Source organism: Wasmannia auropunctata, unplaced genomic scaffold (assembly GCF_000956235.1).
Source record: "Wasmannia auropunctata unplaced genomic scaffold, wasmannia.A_1.0 LD336085.1, whole genome shotgun sequence".
Lineage (NCBI taxonomy): Eukaryota > Metazoa > Arthropoda > Insecta > Hymenoptera > Formicidae > Wasmannia > Wasmannia auropunctata.
In genome coordinates this window covers 718,319-741,528 of record NW_012026805.1, presented here as the reverse complement: position 1 = coordinate 741,528, position 23,210 = coordinate 718,319, and the positions used below count along the sequence as shown (strand labels likewise).

The following is a 23,210-nucleotide window of genomic DNA, read 5'->3' as shown; positions in this document are numbered from 1 at the left end:
ATTTTATTAAAATAAAAAATATGATTTTGTTTCGCTAATGACAATATTATTTTTTGGCGCATAAAGATTAACAAAACTTCCTATCTGTAATTCTTAAATGAAAATTAAAATTTATTTTTGTCCATGCCTTTTTGTCGTTTTTTTATATAAATCTCTGTCATCAAAATAATATACAATACAAATTCTTTTTCTAGTATTGCGGAAATCCCTTAATAACTCTCTTTGTCTTCTTTAATATCTTAAGATCCACAGAGCCCGAATGCTTTTATATGAAACCATTTAAGTGTCTATATTAATCCATGAGATTTTACAGCGACAAAGTGGAAAATACATTACGCCGCTTTCAGAATATGCTTCATTTTCAAAGCAAGGTCACGAGCAGCGCGTACCCTCTTTATGACGTCTCTAATTCCGAAATCTGTTTCGCGAAGTTTCGTGTATTGTTTAACTAAATTCCGGACGCGCGCTCCGTTGAGAAACGCACGCACGAATCCGAGTATTTCGCTCGAATTACAATTTTACTTTGTACAATTCCATCGTCTCTGCCAACTTCGTTATTTACTTCGTTATTTGCATATTTCTTAGCCACATCTCTGCGAAGGAGAGACGCATCGTTGATCGACTTGACATAGTTTACACGATTATCGCGTTCGGTGCGAAGGTAGACGAGATACTTTTTTTTTACGTAGACGCCTTTAACAATCGCTAATAAATATTACTTGACATTGAAATAAATACGACGTGATGATACAATACGTATAGAGTCAGCCTGATCTATACAAGAAATACGTTATAATTTAAGCAATTTTAAGCAATTGAATTTTTGAATTTTTAAGCAATTTAAGTAATTTTTTGCGTTTCATATATTTGCAAATATATGACGGAATAAATGTATATTCTACTCGCGTTAACGCTCTATGGCAACTTTTAAGAGAAAAAAGCATCAAGGTCCTTGGAGCCAAATGAAGCCGCGGCGAAGTTAGAGATCGTGAAATATTCAAAGAACTCGCAAGAGGAAACGGATACCGCGTCAAAGCGAACTCCGAATGCCGCGCGAGGCGTCTCTCACGGAACTGAAGGAGCTAAAGACGTTTGCACCATGTTGGCAAAGTACTCGAGATGGATCGTATTGGTGATCCGTGAAATTTTCGTGCCCATCCACGGTGGCGCACGGCTTGCACCAGTGTAAACGGCGAGCTTCAACGTCGGTTTGCTTACACTAACAACACTAAGACGTTCGTCAAGCGAAACCGTCCTCGCTCCTTCGGCAAACTGTGGCCATCATGCTTGATTCATGGACTCGACAGTTCCGGCGGATCTCCTCCTTAGCTTTACTTAGTTATCGAATTGTGAGAGTAGATATTCACGTGAAAATTAAAAATACGAGATCTACGAGACGACTGACGTCCCTAACTAAGTAAATGATCCTTTCATTCATGTTTCATGTGAGAGCTTCTTTGATTTCAAATTACTTAGTAAACATTACAAACTGAGTTTGTAAATACAGTAAACTATTTGTACTTTCACTCTACGTGTATTCTTATCGGAGACTTATTAATATGAAATTAAAATAACTCGGGAGAATATTTCTTTTTAATTTCTTTTCAATTTCTACGTTGAAATATTTTCTACCTAATATACAGAAGCTTAAGCATTCTCAATAAAGATAATTAGGATTTTAAGTTAATGAAGATGAGTTGATTTCTCATCGTAAAGCAACCTGAGAATTTATATGTCCGTAAAACTTTTAATGCAAGTTAGCTAATGATTCTGTTATGGAAATAAAATCGATAAAAATGAAATTAACATGTAGCAAAAAAGAAACACTGTAAATAATAAAGAAATATAAAAATTTAATCATTTGCATATCATGAGGAAAAGATTATTAAACGAGATACTGTGCATACTTTTGCGAATTTGACAAAATTAGAGTTTAAAAAAGAAACTGAAAATATTGTACATTCTACATTCTGTTTCATTTAAATGATATATAAAAATATGTATTTAGGAAGACAAAACATTCATATAAAATTTCTCGCAGGTAATGTATCACAGTATTCATCGAAATTGCAATGTGCATCTTTATGATAAGAAGCTTCGCTTGGCGATAGGCACGGAGAGAATGCGCGAAGAAGACGCATAAAGTTTTACGGTATTTCAATATCCAAGAGCATTATATCGCCATATATTATCATACAATCTTCGCGAGATATTTCTCTTCTACGTGCATTGAGATCGAGTAAAGTGTAAGGGATGCATTCTATCACACAGTTCATCTAAACGCAATATAGTGCAATATGCGATTAATTTCACATCTATATTTGTCAACTATATCCAACGATATATTATAAATAAAATTAGAAATAACATAAAAGAAAACATTGATAAATTGTATACTCAATAACAATATTATACTCATATATAAAAATTAAGACCAAATAAATTTTTCACTACTACATGTGCATTCTATAATTATATATGTGCATGAGAAATCAAAGCCATCATATGTATTGAATTATTAATCAGCTATTATATAAACTAAATGATTAAATAAATATAAATTTGTGAACAATATTGGTACGATAAATTCAAAGCCTTTTCCGCTATATATCTATATTTAATTGAATTTAATTTATCATGCAAAAATATGAAACAGTAAAAACGGAATATCTACATTCGATATTCCAATTCTGTCTCTCGTCTGCACTAAATTTGATCTCCAGGAAATGCATTTTAGCTTCGACGCGTAAATTAGTCATATAATACCGCTAATCGCGAATAAAACTATGAAATAATCGCATTATTATAATATCGTTGTGCGTTATTGCGATGCTGTAACGGCATTGGTAACACAACACAGCCGCATAACTCAATTCTGACGCGTTGAAATTGCCCTCCTAGGCTGCATCACGAAGAGCCTATCGTGCGAACCGAAGGTTTCTAAGCTTTCCCGTTCTCAGCTTTCAGTATTCGGTGCAGAGATTCGGATAAAAGAGAGAGAGAGAGAGAGAGAGAGAGAAAGGATAAATCGCGCGAGTGACGGCATCTCCTGAATATGCAACGAAATAATATAGTGTCAGTCCGATATTTAATATATTTCAGTTATGAGGAGTCCGGACTCGAATTATCGCGCTTTCATTTTCTCCGCTATCCGTTATTTTCCGTTTCCTCTTCAATCCTCTTCGTAATTTTGGCACGAAAATGAAACCAGTGAGAGATTAGAGAATAAAGATAATATCCTTATACTTAAATAGCAATTATCCTTATATTTAAATAGCATCTAATTTATTTATTAATGAATGAATTATTTATTAATGAATGTGATTAAGATAAACGAAATAATTTTATCTATCTCTTTCTTTTTGACAAATAAATTTAGAGTAATATTAGAGTAAATTAATTTAGAGTACATTTTTTTAGTTGCACATAGATACGGATTGATTCTGCAGGCAACAGAAAATTATAATTCGAAACAAAAAACGAGAAAGATTATTTTGTGTGTGTGTGTGTGTGTGTGTGTGCAAGCGCGCGCGCACGCGCTGTATAAAAATTTTTTAATTGAATTATTAAGCGGCTAAAAAATATTTATCGTTGTAACTGAATTTGGAAATATATTTATCTCAAAACGCTAGTAATAAGAGAAGTTGTTCATTCCGCGCACCTGGAATTGCAAAATTAATAAAATAAATCAAATAAATGTAAAATAAAAAAATTTTAATTTATCTAGTTTTATCATCGATTCGATTCAAATTTTATTTATGCAACGTTGTAAAATCAATAAACAGAGTTTTAATTTTTTTTTAAACAAAATTGCAACGGCAGTAATACGTCTGTGTGCAGATTTATAGAACATAAAGTTGACGAGGCTGACATACAAAAGAAGAAAAAAAGACGAAACGAATGTAAGAACATGAGAAAGGAACAGTCGCAAATGGCGACAATGCAAGGAAACTTGTAAGAGGATAAGAGAAGTTGCCTTAAATGACTTCGTGATTCGAACAAGAGGAAATAAGGAAGAAGACCGAAAGCAGAATGAGCACAGAAGAAGGGAGAAAAGAAGTGAAACGTAGGGTGTACAAAGGGCCAATACAAAGGATTCACGAATTTCTGAGACAAGAAATTCACAAAGGAAGACCCGTCTAAATTGTTAAAATCCGGTGGGCAATGTAGAAAGTAATCTGGAATACTGAGGAGGTGAATGCCTCTAAAAAGAATTACTTATCATGTCTCTTTATAGCCGGCTACATTTTTGGAGAGGAGACGGCGTTGAGCTTAAAATTATTGTCGTCTTTGTTCTTTTATCAGTCGAAGATTAAAACTCGTTTGATGAGGCGGTAGCGTGTGAAATCGTTTCTCTAGTAACTCCTTATTTTAATGTACGTAACAATGTGCTATTGTCACGATTTTATCGCAAGTAAAAGAAATACAAAAACATTAATCAAGCTTCCACTTTTCGTAAGAATAATTTGTTAGAAAGTTTATATTTTACACGGCATTGGTATGAGAATTCATTATTTAAAAACTTCTTTCTCTCTTCCGATATAATTCCACTATTCAACTTGCGTATTTTTAATATTATTTAGATGAAGATTTAAACAGCCTTGCTTGTCTTATTATGCGAAGAAGATAAATAGTGAGCACATTTTAATAAAAGAATGCGGTTGTGCTTTCCGAGATAAATTGACGTTTATTGTGACATTGATATTTAAAGATAATTATTATTTTATATTTGCCGTATGTATATCTCTTCGTTAATATACAATACAATAAGAATTTTAATACACAATCACTAGTCTCGAATTAGAAATTACAGATTAACCGTGTCGTAGAGATACAACTTCTTTCTTATAAAACTGCCGTTGCTTGCGAAAACTTGAGACATGTTCTGCACATTAGGAAAATTCCTAATGTAAATTTTAAATGTTATAATGTCGCATTATGCGATCATAATTTTATCCCGTTAAAAATTTTAACGGGATAAAATTATGATCGCATAATGCGACATTATAACATTTAAAATCGTGTTTTATCACAAATAGCACATAATTCTATGAATTTCCACAGATATCCAGTTATACCTCTAAAAACTGCACGAAAATTTCTCTGCCGTGCGCATAATTACGGAACATTTCTTGGGCGTTTCGACAAAAGGTCAGAGGATTCTTTGAATCATTTTACGAATCAATTCTATCGCTCGTTAGCTCACGCTTGTTCGCATTGCTCATGCACGCTTTAAGGTAAGTTTCGCTCTACAACAAATGCGACGTAACGAGTCGGCACCGTGTGTGCGAGTACCAGCAATAAGCAACAGCTGGTCCATGTCGTATCTTCTGTCCGAATAATTCGCGCGTTATAGGCCCCCCCTCTCCCTTTCTTTCTCGCGTATTTTCCTCTTCCTTCTATCTCCGCTTAACACTTTTCATATCGCTAAACTAGGCCACTTGAATCCTTTTTCCAGTAATACACTTTAACATGTTATGGGGCGTAAAAAAAACACAACGTCGGGAATTGTAAAGAGAAATCCATGTAAATTATGCCTAAAGATAATTGTGGCAATCAACCGGTGCAACCGGCATTGTACGAAATCGGCTGCCAGCCGATTAAAAATAATTTGTCAAATTACGATAATTTTCGTTTATTGCGCGTTAAAACGGCACGGCAAACGCGAGACTGATCTGTGCTGTAAATTTCTGTGCCGAATGGTAATCACGTGGCGTGTGCATGCGATCGTTACGTGCATCGCCGCACGTAAATGCACATGTGTACGCTCGTTCGCGTGTGTGCGCGAGTCCACCTCGTGCGTGCGCGCGTGTGTTGCACTAAGTTCTCGTAATAAAACCGGACCTCGCGTCTACGCCTTTTTCCCGTTCTGCAGCCTGCTCTCGTTTCGATCTTCGCAGGAAGCGTTGCCGTGCCGCCGCGAATTAGATCGGCTCCACCAATGGTAACCGCGATGGACTGATCGAATTTCTAAATGGCCTAGAAACATAAGCCGGAAACGGTTGCTGATTAGATACCTGGAGCAAGCTTGATTACGCAGCGCGGTGGAATTCGGGGCTGCAACTCGACGACACGTTGATTAAAAAATCTAAAAAATTAATTAAAACCACACGGATAAAAATTTTAGTGATTCTTTTTACGTTTGTTGTGTTTCCGTGCACAAAAAAGACATCGATAAATCGTAATCAGTTAATTCTCTAATTTCTTTTCGCAATAGAATTTAATTATAGTTATAATTACAGATATATTACTGCAGATATTATAAATTCAGAATATCTGCAATAACACGAATAGTATAAGCGAGTTACAATTATAGATGTTATTATAGATATTACGAGAGAGCTCGACGTATGTATGTTCATGGTGTTACATAAATCATCACCTTTTTATCTTATTTCGATGAGAAGAACAGAGATGGTGATCATTCGGTAGGGAGAAATGGCGTACGCCAATAGTTCGAGCAAATCGGCATATGTTGAACTAGTGGAGGTATCCCGGTGCAGCTGCATTAGTGTGAGTGTCATTACTCTCGTCATGCTTCACAGGAACACTTTCACTGCCTTTTAACTTAAAGTCCATCTAACGCGATCGACTATTTCACATATGTTGCAGGGAAACCCCTGAACGATGTTGAATCAATATACCATCTTTTTGCATTCTCTAAACTACGTTTTAAATCTTGAAATAATATCTCATGAAAAATAATTATTTGTAAATTCGTCATACAGTACCGAGATGTAATTTTCGCGTGGTGGAGGTTTAGAAATTAATTTTCAGTTGTAATTGTGATTCTCGTACATGTTTCCCACATAATCTATGTATGTTGTTTAAAACATATTTTCAAGAGTCGTGTTTTAAAAATGTATTTTATAAAATTAAAATATAATTAATTTTAGCGTTACCAAAGAGACGCAAGAAAAAATATTAGCTTAAATTTAAATATAAAAAAGAGATGAAAGTTAGAAAAGAAAAATTACGCGGCAGTAATTTGGATCAAAATATACCCGGCCCGTAGCTACGTTAGATCACGATATAGTGACAGGAAGCATGGCAAAGAGTTTAATGAACGATCTCGTAATCATGAATGTGCGTAGTAAATGTCAGCCATGTTGCACTGTCTTAGAATCCAAATTAATTAACTAATCATGAATTTATTTTTCATATGAGCGATTTAATTAAACAATCTTATTATTTGACAAATTAAAATGACATCCGTATTTCAACAATTAGAGGCAAAAGAAATGTGTCACTTAATAAAGATAAATAAAACAGATAGATAAACGACAGATAATACAAAGTAAGTAGCAATTTTAATCACATTTATTTTTAATCAATATTTCTGAAAATCGATAAACTCAAATACAACTTTATTTGTTATATTTTTATACAGTTTTTTCACTTATAAAATGTAAAACATTATTAAGATTTTAGAATTTTAAATAAACTTTTTACCCATTTTTTATAAAATATATATGATAAAACTAAATATATAAGAAATAATAAATAACTCAAAAACTGAATTTTACACATCTATAGTTATAGTAGCAACTTCATTATAGATTAAGATGGATTGAGACTTTCCAGATTTTGAAAACTAACATAGATGGTGTATATTAAGAAAAAAACAAAAAAGTTACTAAAGGTTTTTATCAGAATCAATTTTATATGATTTGAAACTCGAAATTACGAGTTCGAAACAAACTAGCGAGTTTAAAATAATTTTGCATAACTTTCGTTGCGAGAATTATTAATATAAACTAGAAAACTTATATTAGAAATTTATTTCGAGTTGTTTCCTACTGGATAATTTCCTACAGGAAATTGAGAATCCAATTAAAGTGTTTCTTTCAATAATTTCGCTGTAGCCATGACCAATTATATCAATTAGCAAATTAATGAAAGACGATAAAGAGTGGTTGCAAGAATTCTTGTTGATTCTAGGAAAGGGCAATCGATTCATCCGCAAAGTATTCGTTTTCTCATCAAGACAATGGACCATCAAAGTGAAAATAGGGCAGCCATTTTGCATCGATTTACACAATAAATTGTTCCTAAATTGCATTCCGATTCTCTCGCAATACAGCATAACAATACGCTAACGCAATAGATTAGAACTTTTCTCATATTTCGCTTTATTAGCACTATTATTGAATTTAATATCGAATTTTTTGCGCTAAATATGTAATGAAAATATCGCCGATCTGCACTTTGAATATTGCCAACTATAAGCTGAGATTAATGCATCTCAAACAGAAATCATTTAAAATGCATACAGATAGTGAATGTTATTACAAGTGCAAGAAATAGACTATGAAATTTAATGAATCCAATGTACCGTAAAATATGTTGTAATAGTATTGCTTTTTTGCTAAGAGAGAAATGATATTGTTCAGAATCAGTGTTCGGATAATACTTCGTAAGGCGATACAATTTCCCGATGCTAAAAATACGTAATTGCATAAAATTTGGCTCAAGTTCTATAGAAAGTTGCGCGCGTATTAATTAATGTACTATTTCTTGCTCTGCTCGTACTTTTCATCGCGTCTCTCGGCCTTGTGTCTCGAAAATGGAACGAAACGTCTCGCCCGACTTGGTAACTGGACAAAATCCAGCTCGCCTTTCGCCCGCGAAATTCAAGACCGGAGTGTTGCAGTTCGCGGTATATCGATTTCCACCTACGATGCTTTTCTATCGTGCGATTCCGGCTTGTTGCGGGTCATATATAACCTTGCAGTGAAGGCGTAGTCGCCCGACACGCCCGAGCAATTCCCACAGCATTGGAGAACTGAAGCGAATGGTCACCATTATGGTACTCACTGTGACATGTTACCGGTGTTTAAACAGTAAACTGTATTTTTGCAATTCTGATCTGCTCAAGATCCATGTTGACTTACAAATTTTTCGTATCATTAATTAAATTTTCAGATTAATAATAATAATACTATATACATATATAAATCATAAAAGGAATTATGTGTGTATATGTATATTAATTGTTAAGAAATATAATATAAAAAGATATATATATATTTTTTTAAATAAAATTTATAGCAAATATATAAATAATATAATTAACATCGAAATAATATTGTAAATTAGTTCTCATTAACACAGCTCTTAATATATTTTATATATTTTAGTCTCTTTGAAGATAAATTAGAAAGTAAAAAATAAACAAGTTGTGGAAGTAAAAAAGGGAAAAATGAAAGGTATTAATTAGATGTGTCTGTTACGTGCAAAATGTAATGCAATAAGTAATTATCCACATTTTAGTAAAATCCGCAAAGCAGATAGGTAATTCTAAATTTGTACCGCCTTTAATTAAACTGGTTCCCGACGAAATGTATTAAAAGAACGGAGAGCGAATAAGCTGATTGAACTTTCTCTGAAGATTTTTCGATATTTCAAACGAAATAGGGAAATAACAACTGCGGTATTGTCAGAATGCTTTTTAGAAAAAATTGTTTATCAACTAAAATTTATTGATTTACAGTTGGGATTGACGTCATAAAGACTTTTCGCATTTGGAAACAGAGTTGCAAATTGACTTCGGCTGTTTGATTACATTAATTTTCTATTAAATATATAATATTGAATATTAAATTAATTTTCTATTAAAAAACATTCGATAAAAATAAACAAAGGAGATCTAATAAGTCAAGCTAAGTATTTGTACTAATATTATAATGTATTTATAAAAGATAAATAAAAAGATAAATGAAATGGTCATGTAAATTATTCCGAACATTCAATAAAATAAGTTAAACTTATTAAACATACGTTTCGACCTTACAAGAACGGTCAGTGTTTATCATAAAATTTAAATAAACGCATACTTTGTGTTTATTTAAATTTTATGCAATTTATACAATACTGAAGATGAATTAAATAAATTAAACATACGTTTCAATCTTGAATGGTCATCCTCAGTGTTATATATAAATTTCATAAAGTTTAAATAAGCGCATACTTTCTTTTATATTTAATTTATTTTAATGTATTAATTTGAAGTAATTTACATGACTCAGTTTATGACAGTTTTATTTATCTTTTACAAATACATTATATTATTAGCACAAACATCTAACTTGGCTCACTCCTTTGTTTATTTTTATCGAATGCTTGTATGGGCAATTATCTTTTTGTTCTATTTAAATTTTAAACAAATTATATACGGAAAACATTGTACTAATGATAAATAGTAATTTTACAAAATAAGAAAATAACGTTAACCGATTAAACATTTACTTTAGAGTACATCGTCAACTTTATAAATAGAGTTATTAAATTATAGATTTCTAAATTTAAGGTAGCGCCAGGCAATTTAAGAGACTACATATTTACGTTTAGCAAAGCGAATATAAGATTTTGCCGTTTAATAATATCATCTCTCGCCGGGTTTTCGTCTGCGAGAAAATTTCCAGACGAAAGTAAAATCACCGGTGTGTTAAACTTTAATTACGAACGTTCGTATTACCGGAATACTCGGAGGAGTTGTATCCTCGAGCGGATTTCGGCGTGTCAACCAATACGCCACCGACCTGAGAAGCTTCGGAAGAAGGATAAACTACGGAGCTGCATAAGCGCTGCTTAATTAATTTCGAACCGGCGCCTTAAGGACGGATCCGCCTTGCCTCGAAGGTGCCGGCTCGCGCTTAGCCCGCCCTTAAAAGAAAACCCCGGGGTGAATGATAGTCATCGTTAGTCACCTCGCGCTCCAATGCGTTTCCCCGAATTTATCTCCGGTCCGACCGTGCTGGATTTATTTTTGGCATGATAAGTGGACCTTTCTATCGTCAGGAAGCAGAGAGGGAAGATGAAGAGGAGCAGAGATACGCGCTGCAGAGGCGTGAGGACGAGGGAAAAGGGCCCTTCAGATGAGAAAGAGGGAACGAGGAAAGGATTATAACCGTGATAGAGATGGCCATTGTGCTATGAACTGGCTTTTCAACTTGTTCTAATGCCTATTTTTTTTTTGCCACCCACGGCTTTGCCGAGCGTTTTTTTTTTTTGCCACTTTAATTAATTGGTTTTGCTAATGGCAGAGTAAGAAGATGCATATGCTTTAAATGTTTCTATCATAAAATTTTGTTTCACGCGCGTATGTGGAAAACTACGATAGTCAAATAGACTCGACTAGAAAACATTACGCTGCATAGACTATACATATATAGATGCATTCTCTTCAGCTCTCCATTTAATTAAATTCTTCTCAGTACACGAATAAGTATAATATATACGAATAAATCATCTTGTACTTTCACTTTACAGTTCCGCGAATCTCACGCATAGGTTTTTTCGCAATACTTTCTTCCATCTTTGACATTTAAAATAAAATAATTGTATATTCGGACAGCCGACAGGAAGAAAAAAAAAAGAAAGGAAAAATTATGATTAAAAAGTATAATTAAAAAGAACGGGAATTCAGAGTGAATTTTTTATTTATGCTCTCTTGGCGTTATTTAAAGATGCGCCAATTCAATTAAAGATTTAAGGGCAATTTGTTTGTGACGTTTCTATTGTTGTGGTCACGTCGCCAACGATCGGAAGTGGTTGTTTTCCATTTCGAATTCGTAAAAGCTCGCAGACTTGCAATTGTATCACGAACACTCGCGGCTAACTCGTGCTTTGGACATTTTCACTTTGATATATAAATGAAATGACCACAGAAACGACTCTTTGCAAAGAGTAATTGTACTGTACAATAAAATTTTCTTTATAACTCAAGAGGAGTCTACTTTCATTAAATTGTTTGCATCGCGTATATCAGCATTTAATACTACGCCGTCAACTTCTATTGAAGTTTGCATGCTAGAAACTTTCTTTCCCACGCTAAATGTTTATTGGCAATACGAAAATTAAATTTTAATCGCTTATTGAGATTCATAATACAAAATTTGCCGTGGCATTTTAAAATAGATGTCATTACATTATTACGCTACATGGCGATTAACATGCAATTTATATATGTTTCCGAATAATAAATTATCCGGAACATATAATTTATTAAAACGTGTTAGTAAAGAAAATTCTTTTGCCTCGTGCACGCCGAGAAAGGATTGGCTAACGCAGCTAAAATATAGCCGTGGCAGCTAATGCGTGTCTTTAAAATAGGGACAGCTAATATTATTATTGCCAAAACTAAATTTATTAGTTGTTAAAATTTAGGCGCTACAGCAACAAATATTTGCTAGAATCAAACGTTTAACTAATTCTATTGAGGAATATCCAGCAAAACTTTTAAATTTTCCAGTAAAATCATTCTTTCCGTATGTCCACTTTTTTAGCTCCTGTTAAAGTACGCTTTTATTTTAGCTAATAAAATTGTATCTCGCAACAAATATATTTTATCTTTAATAGATAATTTTTAGCAATGACAGCAAAGTTCGAACTATAACTACTGATATTTAGCTGATAATGCTAAATCATTTTTTTGCGTGTGTACTACATGCACTCTTTTATAGTGCATATAGAAAGTAAAGAGCATGATAAAATTACATTTAACGCGAAAATTAATATTATAAAAGAAAATGTTCTCTCTCTCTCTCTCTCTCTCTCTATAATTTTTTATAATTTATAAGAGACACAGAGCTTTGTGTGCAATAATTCTACAAAAATTGCAACAAATTTGTAAAATTAATATTTTTAATATTTAAAATATAAAATTGTCATATAATTGAAAAGCAACGGTTATGCAATAAATCTCGTGGATTAAAAATAAATAAATTTAACCGCATGGTTATGATGCACATATAGCCGAAAGACGATCGCGAAACTATGACAAAGCGAGAGGAGGAAGAGTCAAGGATGAAAGTCGTAGTCGGTGGCTGGCTCGTTGGGTACCAAACGATCTGGCGGAGATCCAAGGCACCGGCAATCGATATATACGCGCTAGCTTATGAACAATGGACTCGAATATCGCCGCAAATAAACGGGGCCACACAATTTCAACGACTCAACGACTCAAGCGAGCTTAACATATATATAACTCGCTTCCAGAGTGCTGGAGAACAAACATTTTGTAAGAAAGGATGCTTTCACAGTAAGAATATTTTGTTTGCTTTTTGAGTTTTCACAGGAAGATACGTCTGTTCAATACGTGTACCTTTAATGCTTCAAATAACGAAAAGTGAATATTATATAACAATGAAACAAAATAGTATGACGACTGAAATTATCATTTAACTAAAGTGAAATTGCGTAAGGAACATTCAACTAACTCTTTAGATTATTAATTTTCCATTTCACTTTAAAATTTTACTAATTCAAGTCAAATCTCGTAGACTAATAAAAAAGTAATTAATCATTCATGCACGCACAGCACGGCTGCGCATTGCGTTACGAGAGAAATGATTTAATTCTGAGTCGGCCAAATTTTTAGCATAGCAACGCGCTCGACCATCCATAATCAAATATTGCAAAAATAATTGTGTCAATTGAGGTAAAATGGTTTTATTGAAGAAAAATATATATGCCCCTGATTGCATAAGCAAATCGCGTATGAAAATTCCAGAACTGTAATTTCAGAATCAAGATTAAAATGCACGTATAATACAATGTATAGTATACAAAATAAGTTTTAATTGGAATTTTGTAGCTGTTGATACATTCTTGATGCATGGTTTTCGATTATACAAAACATAATAAATGCCTTAATTAATTCAAACGATCCTCTCCTTCCTGTGTTTTAAGATCTCTTGATAAAACTAATGTAAAAATCTCGTGTGAACGAAGTATAGTTTTGTTAATTCGGGTAATTTATACACAATACGGAAATGAATCGCATTTGGACGTAGTCGCGTGCACGCGCCGCCGCCCGCCCCCGCCCGCGCGTACAATGGGTTTCACTGCGTCAGCTAGATATGAGAAAGACAAAGCGCGTAATTAATTCCGCCCGTGGAAAGAAATCGAGGTGCAGCCGAGCGAGGCACTGACGTCGACGAGAATACCGAATTCCATGCGAAACACGATCGTTCGGTGGCGGGGGAGGGCAGGGAGGGGGGACGCAAAAATACGTTACAAAGCTCCCGAGCGTTGTAATCCGAATAGCCTGATTGAGGAAAAAATCTAGACGAAAGGAGTGCACAATGCTGCACGGGATTACTGACCGATATTTTTCGTACGCGACGGCAGATTTCTATCACGTAAGTTCAAGAAACGTCTTGAAAAAGCACGAAACAGAATGCCAGTCGGAGAAAAAAGAGCGCCGTTTTGCCGGGTCGCTGTCGCTCTCCGCGCTTGATTTATCTATTGTACGCGCGTACAGACGTGTCCGGAGAGCTTTTCTGGAAAGAAAAAAAAAAGTAATTTCTGCGTGCTGCTATGTCCGTACTGCGATGCACTCGCTGCACCAGTGAGCAACTTACTTTAACTCTTTTGCGTTGAAATTCAACCCGCAGCTATTGCGGTACATTCGAATAAATCGCGGATGTGCGGTGCACTTTGAAAATTGTTTTATGCGATTGGAGCAAAGGGATGATGAACTGTATAGAAAATATTCCGTACGTATCGCTCAATGCTCTAATCAGAAGTGTCAAAGTCAAAATTCGGACAAATAAAGATTGTTTTGCAACAGGGAAATATTCTCTCTAAAAGTGAATCTGTGGAATCATCACTGATTTTCAATACATATAATTTTCCAGTGCCATACTTAGAACTGTGATAAACAGTGACTATTGCAGTGTCGTTTCAGTGATGGTATACTGATTGAAACAATGAATATCACTGAAAGACAGTGAGTTTCGTTGTCAAAAAGTTTTTGAAAACTGAAATTCATTGGCTTTCAGTGATATATATATAGTTCAGTGATATTTACTCTTTGAATCAGTACATATGTTATCATTGAAATAACATTCAAATAATCACTGTTTATCACAGAACTAAGTATGCCAGTGGAAAATTACAATGAAAAATCAATAATAATTCCATTGATTCACTTTTAGAGAGTTCGCTTAAATTATTAAATTAAATGATCAAACAATTAAAAACAACAAATTTTTATAAAAACTCAAAATGTAAATTCAATACCGAGCATCAATCCAAACTTTGGATATTTCAGAATTTTTATTGGTATCTTTGTGTAAACGTTTGTGCTCATGAAATTGCAGTGTTGTTTGCGTTTAATTACTGTCATCAAATAAAAATTAAAAATGTATACTCGAATACGAAATTCGCAAAAGCGAATATATTTGCGATGCCGCAGAAACAAATATATTTGATATTGCCCAACCCATTATCATATACGCTTTTTATATTTATACATATGATATCACGCACAGAATTGCAATGTGAAATAAAAAGGAAATCGTTCTCTCGCATATACATATATGTATGCGTACACGGTAAATAGAAGAGATGAAATAATGCAATGTTCGTTGATATTTCATTAGTTTACTGAAGAGGAAGTCGTCCACGCAAATATTTATTGAAATGCGCGCGAGTAGATTTTATACGTATGGCTAAATACGACGCTCTTCCTTGTTCGTTATATAAATTTTCAGCATTATAATCTTACAGCTGCGCCATTGTATCTCATTGTCAGTAAAAATTTATTATAATATTGTTTGCGTGATCATTATATAAATGTACTATTGATGCCACGGTCATCAGTAAGAGGTAAGAAGTCCGCTTTTTATATGCCACGGTCATCGCGCGTGTATAGTAATGTAGGAAGTCGACTTTTTATATGTCGCTGTCGCGAACAGTTTATTATCCCATTAAGAGAGGATATCACACAAGGGCTGAGTTACATGTCTTCGCGAAAATTTTGTCAGCAGTTTTCTTGGTGTTCAGCCAGAGTGTCACTATACGTTACTAAAAAGAGACGTCGAAGACACCATGGAACGACGAGATGTCGCGACGCGATAACGTTTGATGATAATTGAACGAACGATTTTTCGAATCGAAGAATTATATGCCAAATGTGTGTTATAGAGCAATAATAAAGAGATATTAGACGGTGCGACCGCTGTGACAGACATCTTAATTTAATCATCTTTTCCGATAACACGGGAGAAAATACTGAAGAAACAGTCAGCAGGAATTCTCAACGGTGGAGAAACTCATTAAAAGGTTTTTTTTTTTACTTCCGCGTTGATCGATAGAGGAGCAAATAAAATAAACTGCTCATTAGCTTTTAGCGAACCGTGACATTTCGATTCAATTTAATTCGCGCGGAAAACAGTGTCCTTTTTTCTCGCATTTCACCTTCTCTTTAGGGAATTTAGTTAAATCGTGAAATTCAACCACGAGAAAGTACGGCTCGATAAATCAGAAGTTGGAAGTAAAAATAAAATTTTGCAGTATAATTGTCGTGACAAAGCCTATATTTTTAACAATAATTGTTCCTAAATCTGTTAACTATTAGCTCTGTTGAAGCCTTCTGCGTAATCTAAGTTATACAACAAGGTTACGGTAGTCGCTTGGCAAGCAATAATGAAAAATGGCTTAGTAACATAAAGAAGAAATTGATTGCAATATATATAAAGAAGGGTCTTGTTAAGTGATAGTGACATCTTGAGAAAGGCCAATTGCTATTATAAAGATTCAGGACATAATATATCATCGTCCTGAATATAACATCTCATAATTCTTATTACTAAAGTTGAGAACACTATGTATATCGTGACAAGAGAGCCGTAACTTCAAGCATAGCTTAAAATTTAAAAATTTACATTTTTCACATTAAAATTCAATGCCATTCAAAAGTGTTAGCTTTTCCACTTTTGTAGTGAAAGGATAATCTAGAATGGAAGCGTTAATAAGTTAAAATGTAAATAGAAAATTGAGTAATACTAAAAAATAATATATAAAAGATGATGTATTAAATAAAAAAAATTTGTAGAGAATTATCGTTTTTATTTCATTCTAAAAAATCACTTAAAGATATATATTTAAAGATATATTGACACCATAATTCCTTTGCGCTTCAAAAATCAGAGCTTATTATCGCCCGAGCGTTAAACAAGATTACAATTTTCTTCCCGTGCAAAATTACAAACACTATATTCCGTGTTTGTGTAAGTAATGAAAATGTGATAAAAATGAAAAGTAACGAAATGTAACAAATGTGTAGAATTGTAGAATAAATAAATCTAGTCCTTTCTAGTTGTTTAACGAGAAATATAATAAAATTGTATTTGTGCGAACAAATCTCCTGCTCATATATAGACGTGGCATTCGGTATAATCCCGAAAAGAAAAATAAATGGATACTGTTGGAATATTTGTATTAAAAATGTGACGGTTTAAGAACGATTATTTACATCCGCGTAACTGATGGCGGCAGGGGACGTTTAGGAGAGTATCAAATCGCTGATGAATGCGAATTTTATCTCAATCCTCTTTGCATAGGAAGTGGTCAAGGGTCATTGTTCACTAACGCGGATAAGACGACTTCGCTTCACTTTGTAGTCTTCTATCTGTGCTCTTCCAGAAAGCGTAGAATCAACTTAGATACTCCATTCTTCTTCCTCCTACGTTCCCTCTCTCTCTCTCTCTCTCTCTTTCACTCTTCCAGCATTTCCTTGCGTTCTTTCCGCTCTTTCCTTGAAACCGCAACACGGAGAACCCTTCAAGCCATTTTCGTAGTCGATATGCGTTGCTTCGCTTATCCTACTTATTTCTTCTCCTTAAACCGCTCCTTTCGCTATTTTCCGCTAAGTTTTGTAGTTTTGGTAACATCACTTTCTACCCGCGTTATCTTCCGCCGACAGCACGGAGGATGTAAATATTTAGGATTTCCATAGCTCTTATACGCTCTTGTGATGTAATTAGGAATTTATCTTTAGAGAGAGAGAGAGAGAGAGAGAGAGAGAGAGAGAGAGGGGAGAGAGAGAGATAATAACGATCTTTGCGCATCCAGAGTAAGGTGATTCCTTGCGCGTGAAACGCGTAAATCCCGCGAGATGAAGCTTTAATTCCTTTCCGCAAAACGTACGACGCGAACATTGTCAAATATACGAGCTTAATTTGGGAACGTGGTCAGAGAAGACGAGCACGGTAATCCACGGTGGGAAGCAATTTCGGTTCTTCATCAGACTGTCTTATGTACTTAAAACGAAAAGAGGGTGTCCTGCGTGCTATTCTCTTCCTACCTTCCTCCATCTCCTCTTTCCAAAGGTACTTCGCGTGGCAAGACGCTGGTGGCAGAGCAATTTTTAAACCGTGTCACCGAAGCCTACGTAATAGCGTAAGATTGGATTGGCGGAGTTGCGATCGTTCTGCGAGACCGCAAGAAGTGAAACTTGCGCTTCGAGCCAAAGTATGGTCAGTGCCGAGGAAACTCGATAATCCAGATAAGATGCAACTCTGTTTCTTGCAGTCTGAACGCCTTCGAAGAGACGACGATATTGCGAGAGGCGAGACTCTTTAGTCCATCGATTCAATATCACTCATCGTGTATCGCAACTTCGTGTTTTAGGATTTTATTTCAAGAAATAGATAGTATATATATATATATATATATATATATATATATGTAAAACACACGAGATTATAGAATTAATTAAAATGTTTCTTTAACAAGAAAGACGTTTTTCCACGTTCCGAAATATTAATAATTATTGGCGAGTAAAAATAGACTTTTCTTAAATTTTTCCTAAACTTTGTAGACAAACAGAGTCTTTTTCGAGACTTCACGTGCAAAATTCATCTCAATTTAGAGTTTCAAATTTACAGTTTATCTGAACTTTCGGTTTTCCGTACACTCTCTATGTCCACGTCGTTTCGCGACAAAATGGTCAGGGTTGCGTGAGTCTGCTAACCCAGATAGGCGGATGTAGGCTCGCGTTTCTTTGTGGGATTGTCTTCGGCACTCGCGCAGGATGTCGAATGAGGATTCCGTGTATTTCGTGCGCATCATCCTTTTCTCTTCAACGTCTCACGTCTTTCTCTCTCCTCTCACTGCATCTCTATCTCTTTCAGACCACTATTATCCTTCTCTTTCTCTCTCCTCCCTTTCTGTCTCTTTCACTCTACTAGCACCCCTTTCGAGCTACCCCTCGAAGGCCACCCACTACCCCGCACTGCCTGTCCGCGCATTCGTCCGGGGGTGGCGGTAAGTTCTCGCGCAGCCAGTGCCCGCGCGTCTCTCGCGATCGTCGGACCGCGCGTACGCAAAACGGGGAGGTTCTCGTTGTCGTCATCGTCGTCGCGCGCGAATGTCTGGCGTGGTGGATCTCGTACAAGCCGGTCGAAAAAAAATCGCGTGATCTAATGCGCCGGAAGTAGGCTCGATGCTCCCCTGCGAGTGGATCAGAGCGCGGAGACCTCGAGGGTACCACGACACGTCGCGGGATGTTTTTGATCATTCGACGATCGGATCGGTCGGCTCTCGCGATCTCGAAATTCTTTGGGGAGCTGGACGGTGATCGGTGAACGCGGAACTTGAAGAGAGTTCGTCGCACGATTGAATGACGCAGTGTTTCTAGCGAGAGAGGATTTTAACGTCAAAGAAGATGCACTGATTATGCGACTCGGAAAACTGAGCGATCTTTTAACAGATAAAATCAATGAGTCAATGTACATCGTGAACGTGAAGCGCAGAAGAAGCACATTCTTGAATCTCTACCTCCTTTAAGCACTGACGCGAATAACAATGAAGTGACCAAGATGATGCGATTCTTATAGACGTGATAACAAAGAATACATGGGTGATTTTAAAATCGGAAAGAATAAAGTTCGATCGTGTGAGAATACAGGGAAAATCGCGATGACTCTATGAAGAAAGTGCCGGGATGGTAGAGCATATCAAAGATTAAAGGAGACACGTCGAAATGTCGAAGGCGTCGCGGTTTGTTCTTAACCGAGTCGAGTGAAAGAACGAAAGAAGAGTTTTGTCTTTCCAAAGAATCGTTGACGGCAATCATGTTGTGCGGGACGAGTCTCGTGAGATGTATCGATATCTCCTACGTCGCATAGACAAACGTAAGTGTTGTCTCGTAAAAGTTATCAGTTATTGTCACTCAGTCATCGAGTTGTCGAGAAAATTGTACACTCGAAAAAAAATGTATACTATTTCGATAAAGAATACGAATACCTTGTCGGTAAATTCAACAATTTTAAATAAAAAACTAAACAAAAAAATTTAGTTAAAATTAGTTTCGTCCAATCTGATTCTCAAAAAGAAATAAATAACGAGGTAAATGAGCAGTTAATTTTAATTGTATTCTTATTACCCAGTTTGATTTTCAATAATTATATAAATTGCAAATATCGGTAAACAACAGGCGTTATACTTTCACATTCAGCTAAAGCTTGTACTTAATATAACATATTTAATTAAATAAGTGACAGAGATAATTATGTGGAATTAATTGTTTATTATTTACTGACACAAAATTGCCCATTAAAATGCTCGTGTCACGGATACGAAACGACAGCATTTCTACTTATAAGCAGCTTTAGAATCTATCGATAAAATATTTTCTCCTGAAATACTCTATACATACACACGACGCAAAAATAGTGATACGACAGAAGAGACGAACGCGATGAATAGTGTTAATACCGCGTTAAAAAGGCCAAGCCTCTTGCTGACAGTCTGTATATCTTTGCTAACGAGTATCCGAGTATTTCAAAATAGTCCGCCAGAAACACGGTTCGTAATATCCGCTTTCATAAATACAGTTTCGAGTGTCATAGAAATTTTTAGACTATATTCTCGCGGCACGAAGGATTCGCACGAAGAACTCACGGAGGATTACTGCCTTCGCAAGCGATCGTTAAGCGTGGCGTATTGAATAATCGATGATATATTATCGTTAAGGAAGTTCGTATCTTGCGACAATATTGCAGTAATTATTTGTAATCTCTTGTACTAGTAGATAAAACTTTCATATAATCACTATGGATCAAATATATATAGCTCATTTATTTATTGCACAATTTATTAACGAAACTTTCATTTTAATATCCTTTCCCTCCCCTTTCAAATTAATTTCTCTAATATCGAGTTCTTAAACTAAGCGTATCCAAATTCATTATCTAATGACGTTTACAAACTGTTTGCTTCATAATGAAGTCGTCGTTAATCCGCATGGATTAGAATAATCAGCAGAATCATTAATCACAGGTATTATCATAATGCATCAGTAATACGATTAGATGTATTAACATGGTTACTATACAATTCGACTTGAAACGCGATGATATCCGTAAATTCCGCATCATTTCCGTCCGAGCGATAATTAATGAACATGATCGGATATCAGTTATAACTATTCTCTTTCTCACTTTCGCTTTCCTTTCGTCTCATACTCTATGCAGGACATTGCCAGTATATAAAGTTTGATTGATTCGTTAGACATATTCTCATTAAGCATATTCTGATTGTCGTTATTTTTCCTCTTGTCTTAATTGCCAATATGCTTTTCCGTAACTTATTAAATAATATACGTACGTTATATTATTTAATATCATTTAATTGAATCTTTAGATAAGTTTTTAGATAATAAAGCTTCGGAGCATTTTTTTTATTTGATATGTAGCGAGCCACATACAATTTTGAGCGTACAGCTTCATAATTCTCGGTTTCAGTTTTATTTGAGATTTATTTAAAAATTGTTTATGTAAATACAATTAACTAGTTATTTTACTTTTAATTTTTGGCATTAAAACTCATGCTAACCGTATTGCAAACTAAAATTTTGAGAAAATAAAGCTTGTATTTATATTCAAGCAATCAAATTTCACACACATACACACACAATTAAATTCACATTTATAACTCATTTTATAACTTTTAATTTTTAATTGTTGTTTTAATTATGAGTTTAAAATGTTACTATCTAAAAATACTTTCGTTAATAGCATTGTCAAAAAACGCGTAAAACACTTACTAATTAGTACATGAATATTTGATACATAGAAGACTTCATCGCTGACTGATTTATTTATAATATATCTTAAACTTATCTTCTCTTTTTATGCTCATAACATAATATCAAACCATTTGATTGTTATTAATTTGAGTGTGTAATAAGAATTTTTTTATAACAAAAACTTTATATCATCATTAGTTGTTAATTTATATTTTTACCCTCTGCTATTAAATAATTTCTACTTTATTCAGCAATCAATATTCCATCTTCCACTCGTTATTTATGCCCTTTATTGATACATCCGCGAATAATTCATTATTAATAAGACCATCGCAATTACTGCAAATCGCTTTTTCTCAGGCTACTAAAGAAAAATGAGCTACGTCTTTATTAAAATAACATCAACGAGAATGCAAACGTAATTATGCGTATACTTTCGACATCGCGCTTCCAATTTTCATTTAAAAAAATAGATACGCTGAGTGCACTCCCTTTTCTACCATGCGCATACTTCCTGTTCGTAAAGAGAAGCTCGCCGAAGAGCATCGTTGGGCTTCCACGTGAGTAAAGCGGGTTTCGCGCGTGTGGAAATACGGCACGTTGCATTGTATAATACGATAACGTAACGACTTCTTTCCCCCCTTAAGCATCTTTCCCGTTACCTCTTGACTCCGAGTTGCGCCCCGTATGTGTGCGCGTGGTTAACACCTCGTCCCGAAATAATCGAGACAAACGAGAGATGCGCTCGTCAAAATGTTTCCTTCCTCGCAACTCGGTATTTCTGAAGCATACGTTTCATGAAAGCGCCGCTACGTGTTAGACATTTATAATTTTCCTGCACTTGCTTCTAACAGCGCTTCATACAGCTGTTTCGTACGATGTTTTCCATCTCTCTTCACTGCAATTTCGCAATTTCTTCATGAAAAATCTAAGAGACGCGTAAAATGTATGCGTTTAATCCAAAGTGATATTAATTTAAATTTTTATTAAAAAATAAGTATAAATGTTCTGTTGATTTTATGATTATTAACGTTAAATATATCTCCAAATTCGTGCTTTTTTAATTTACCGTTAATTTACTAGAGATTACTAATTAACTAGAGAATTTACATACTGATATATCTACAAATAAGCTACTCAAAAGAGCTTCATTTCTCGAGGAGAAAACAGAAAATTATTACAGAAAATTATTATCAGAAAAATTTCATTTGCCTACGCTATTAAATCTGTCTAATTTAACTTAGTGTTCAATTTAACCCAATTTGAGTTGCCTATCAATAGAGTTAAACAGTTTGAAACAGTTCAAATTTAACCCAATATAAATTTAAACTGTTTTAAACTGTTTAACTCTATTGTTTTAAAGTTAAAAATAATGATATATTAAGTAAGA

General features: G+C 34.6%; 2 protein-coding genes across 3 annotated transcripts in view; both read left to right on the top strand.

Moving 5' to 3' along the window:
- The window catches only part of LOC105448530 (glutamate-gated chloride channel subunit beta-like), a 547,315-nt gene that overhangs the window by 115,060 nt on the left and 409,045 nt on the right, over positions 1-23,210 (top strand). The window lies entirely within an intron of this gene.
- Positions 1-23,210, top strand: part of LOC105448418 (glutamate receptor ionotropic, kainate 2) — a 196,344-nt gene that overhangs the window by 36,711 nt on the left and 136,423 nt on the right. The window contains exon 1 of one of the 2 annotated variants that reach the window (XM_011686945.1): positions 19,081-19,925. The exons of the other annotated variant lie outside the window; for it this stretch is intronic. The gene's annotated coding sequence lies outside the window, so the exon portion shown is untranslated. Of the gene's footprint in view, positions 1-19,080; positions 19,926-23,210 lie in introns of those variants that run through there. 2 annotated transcript variants of the gene reach the window in all.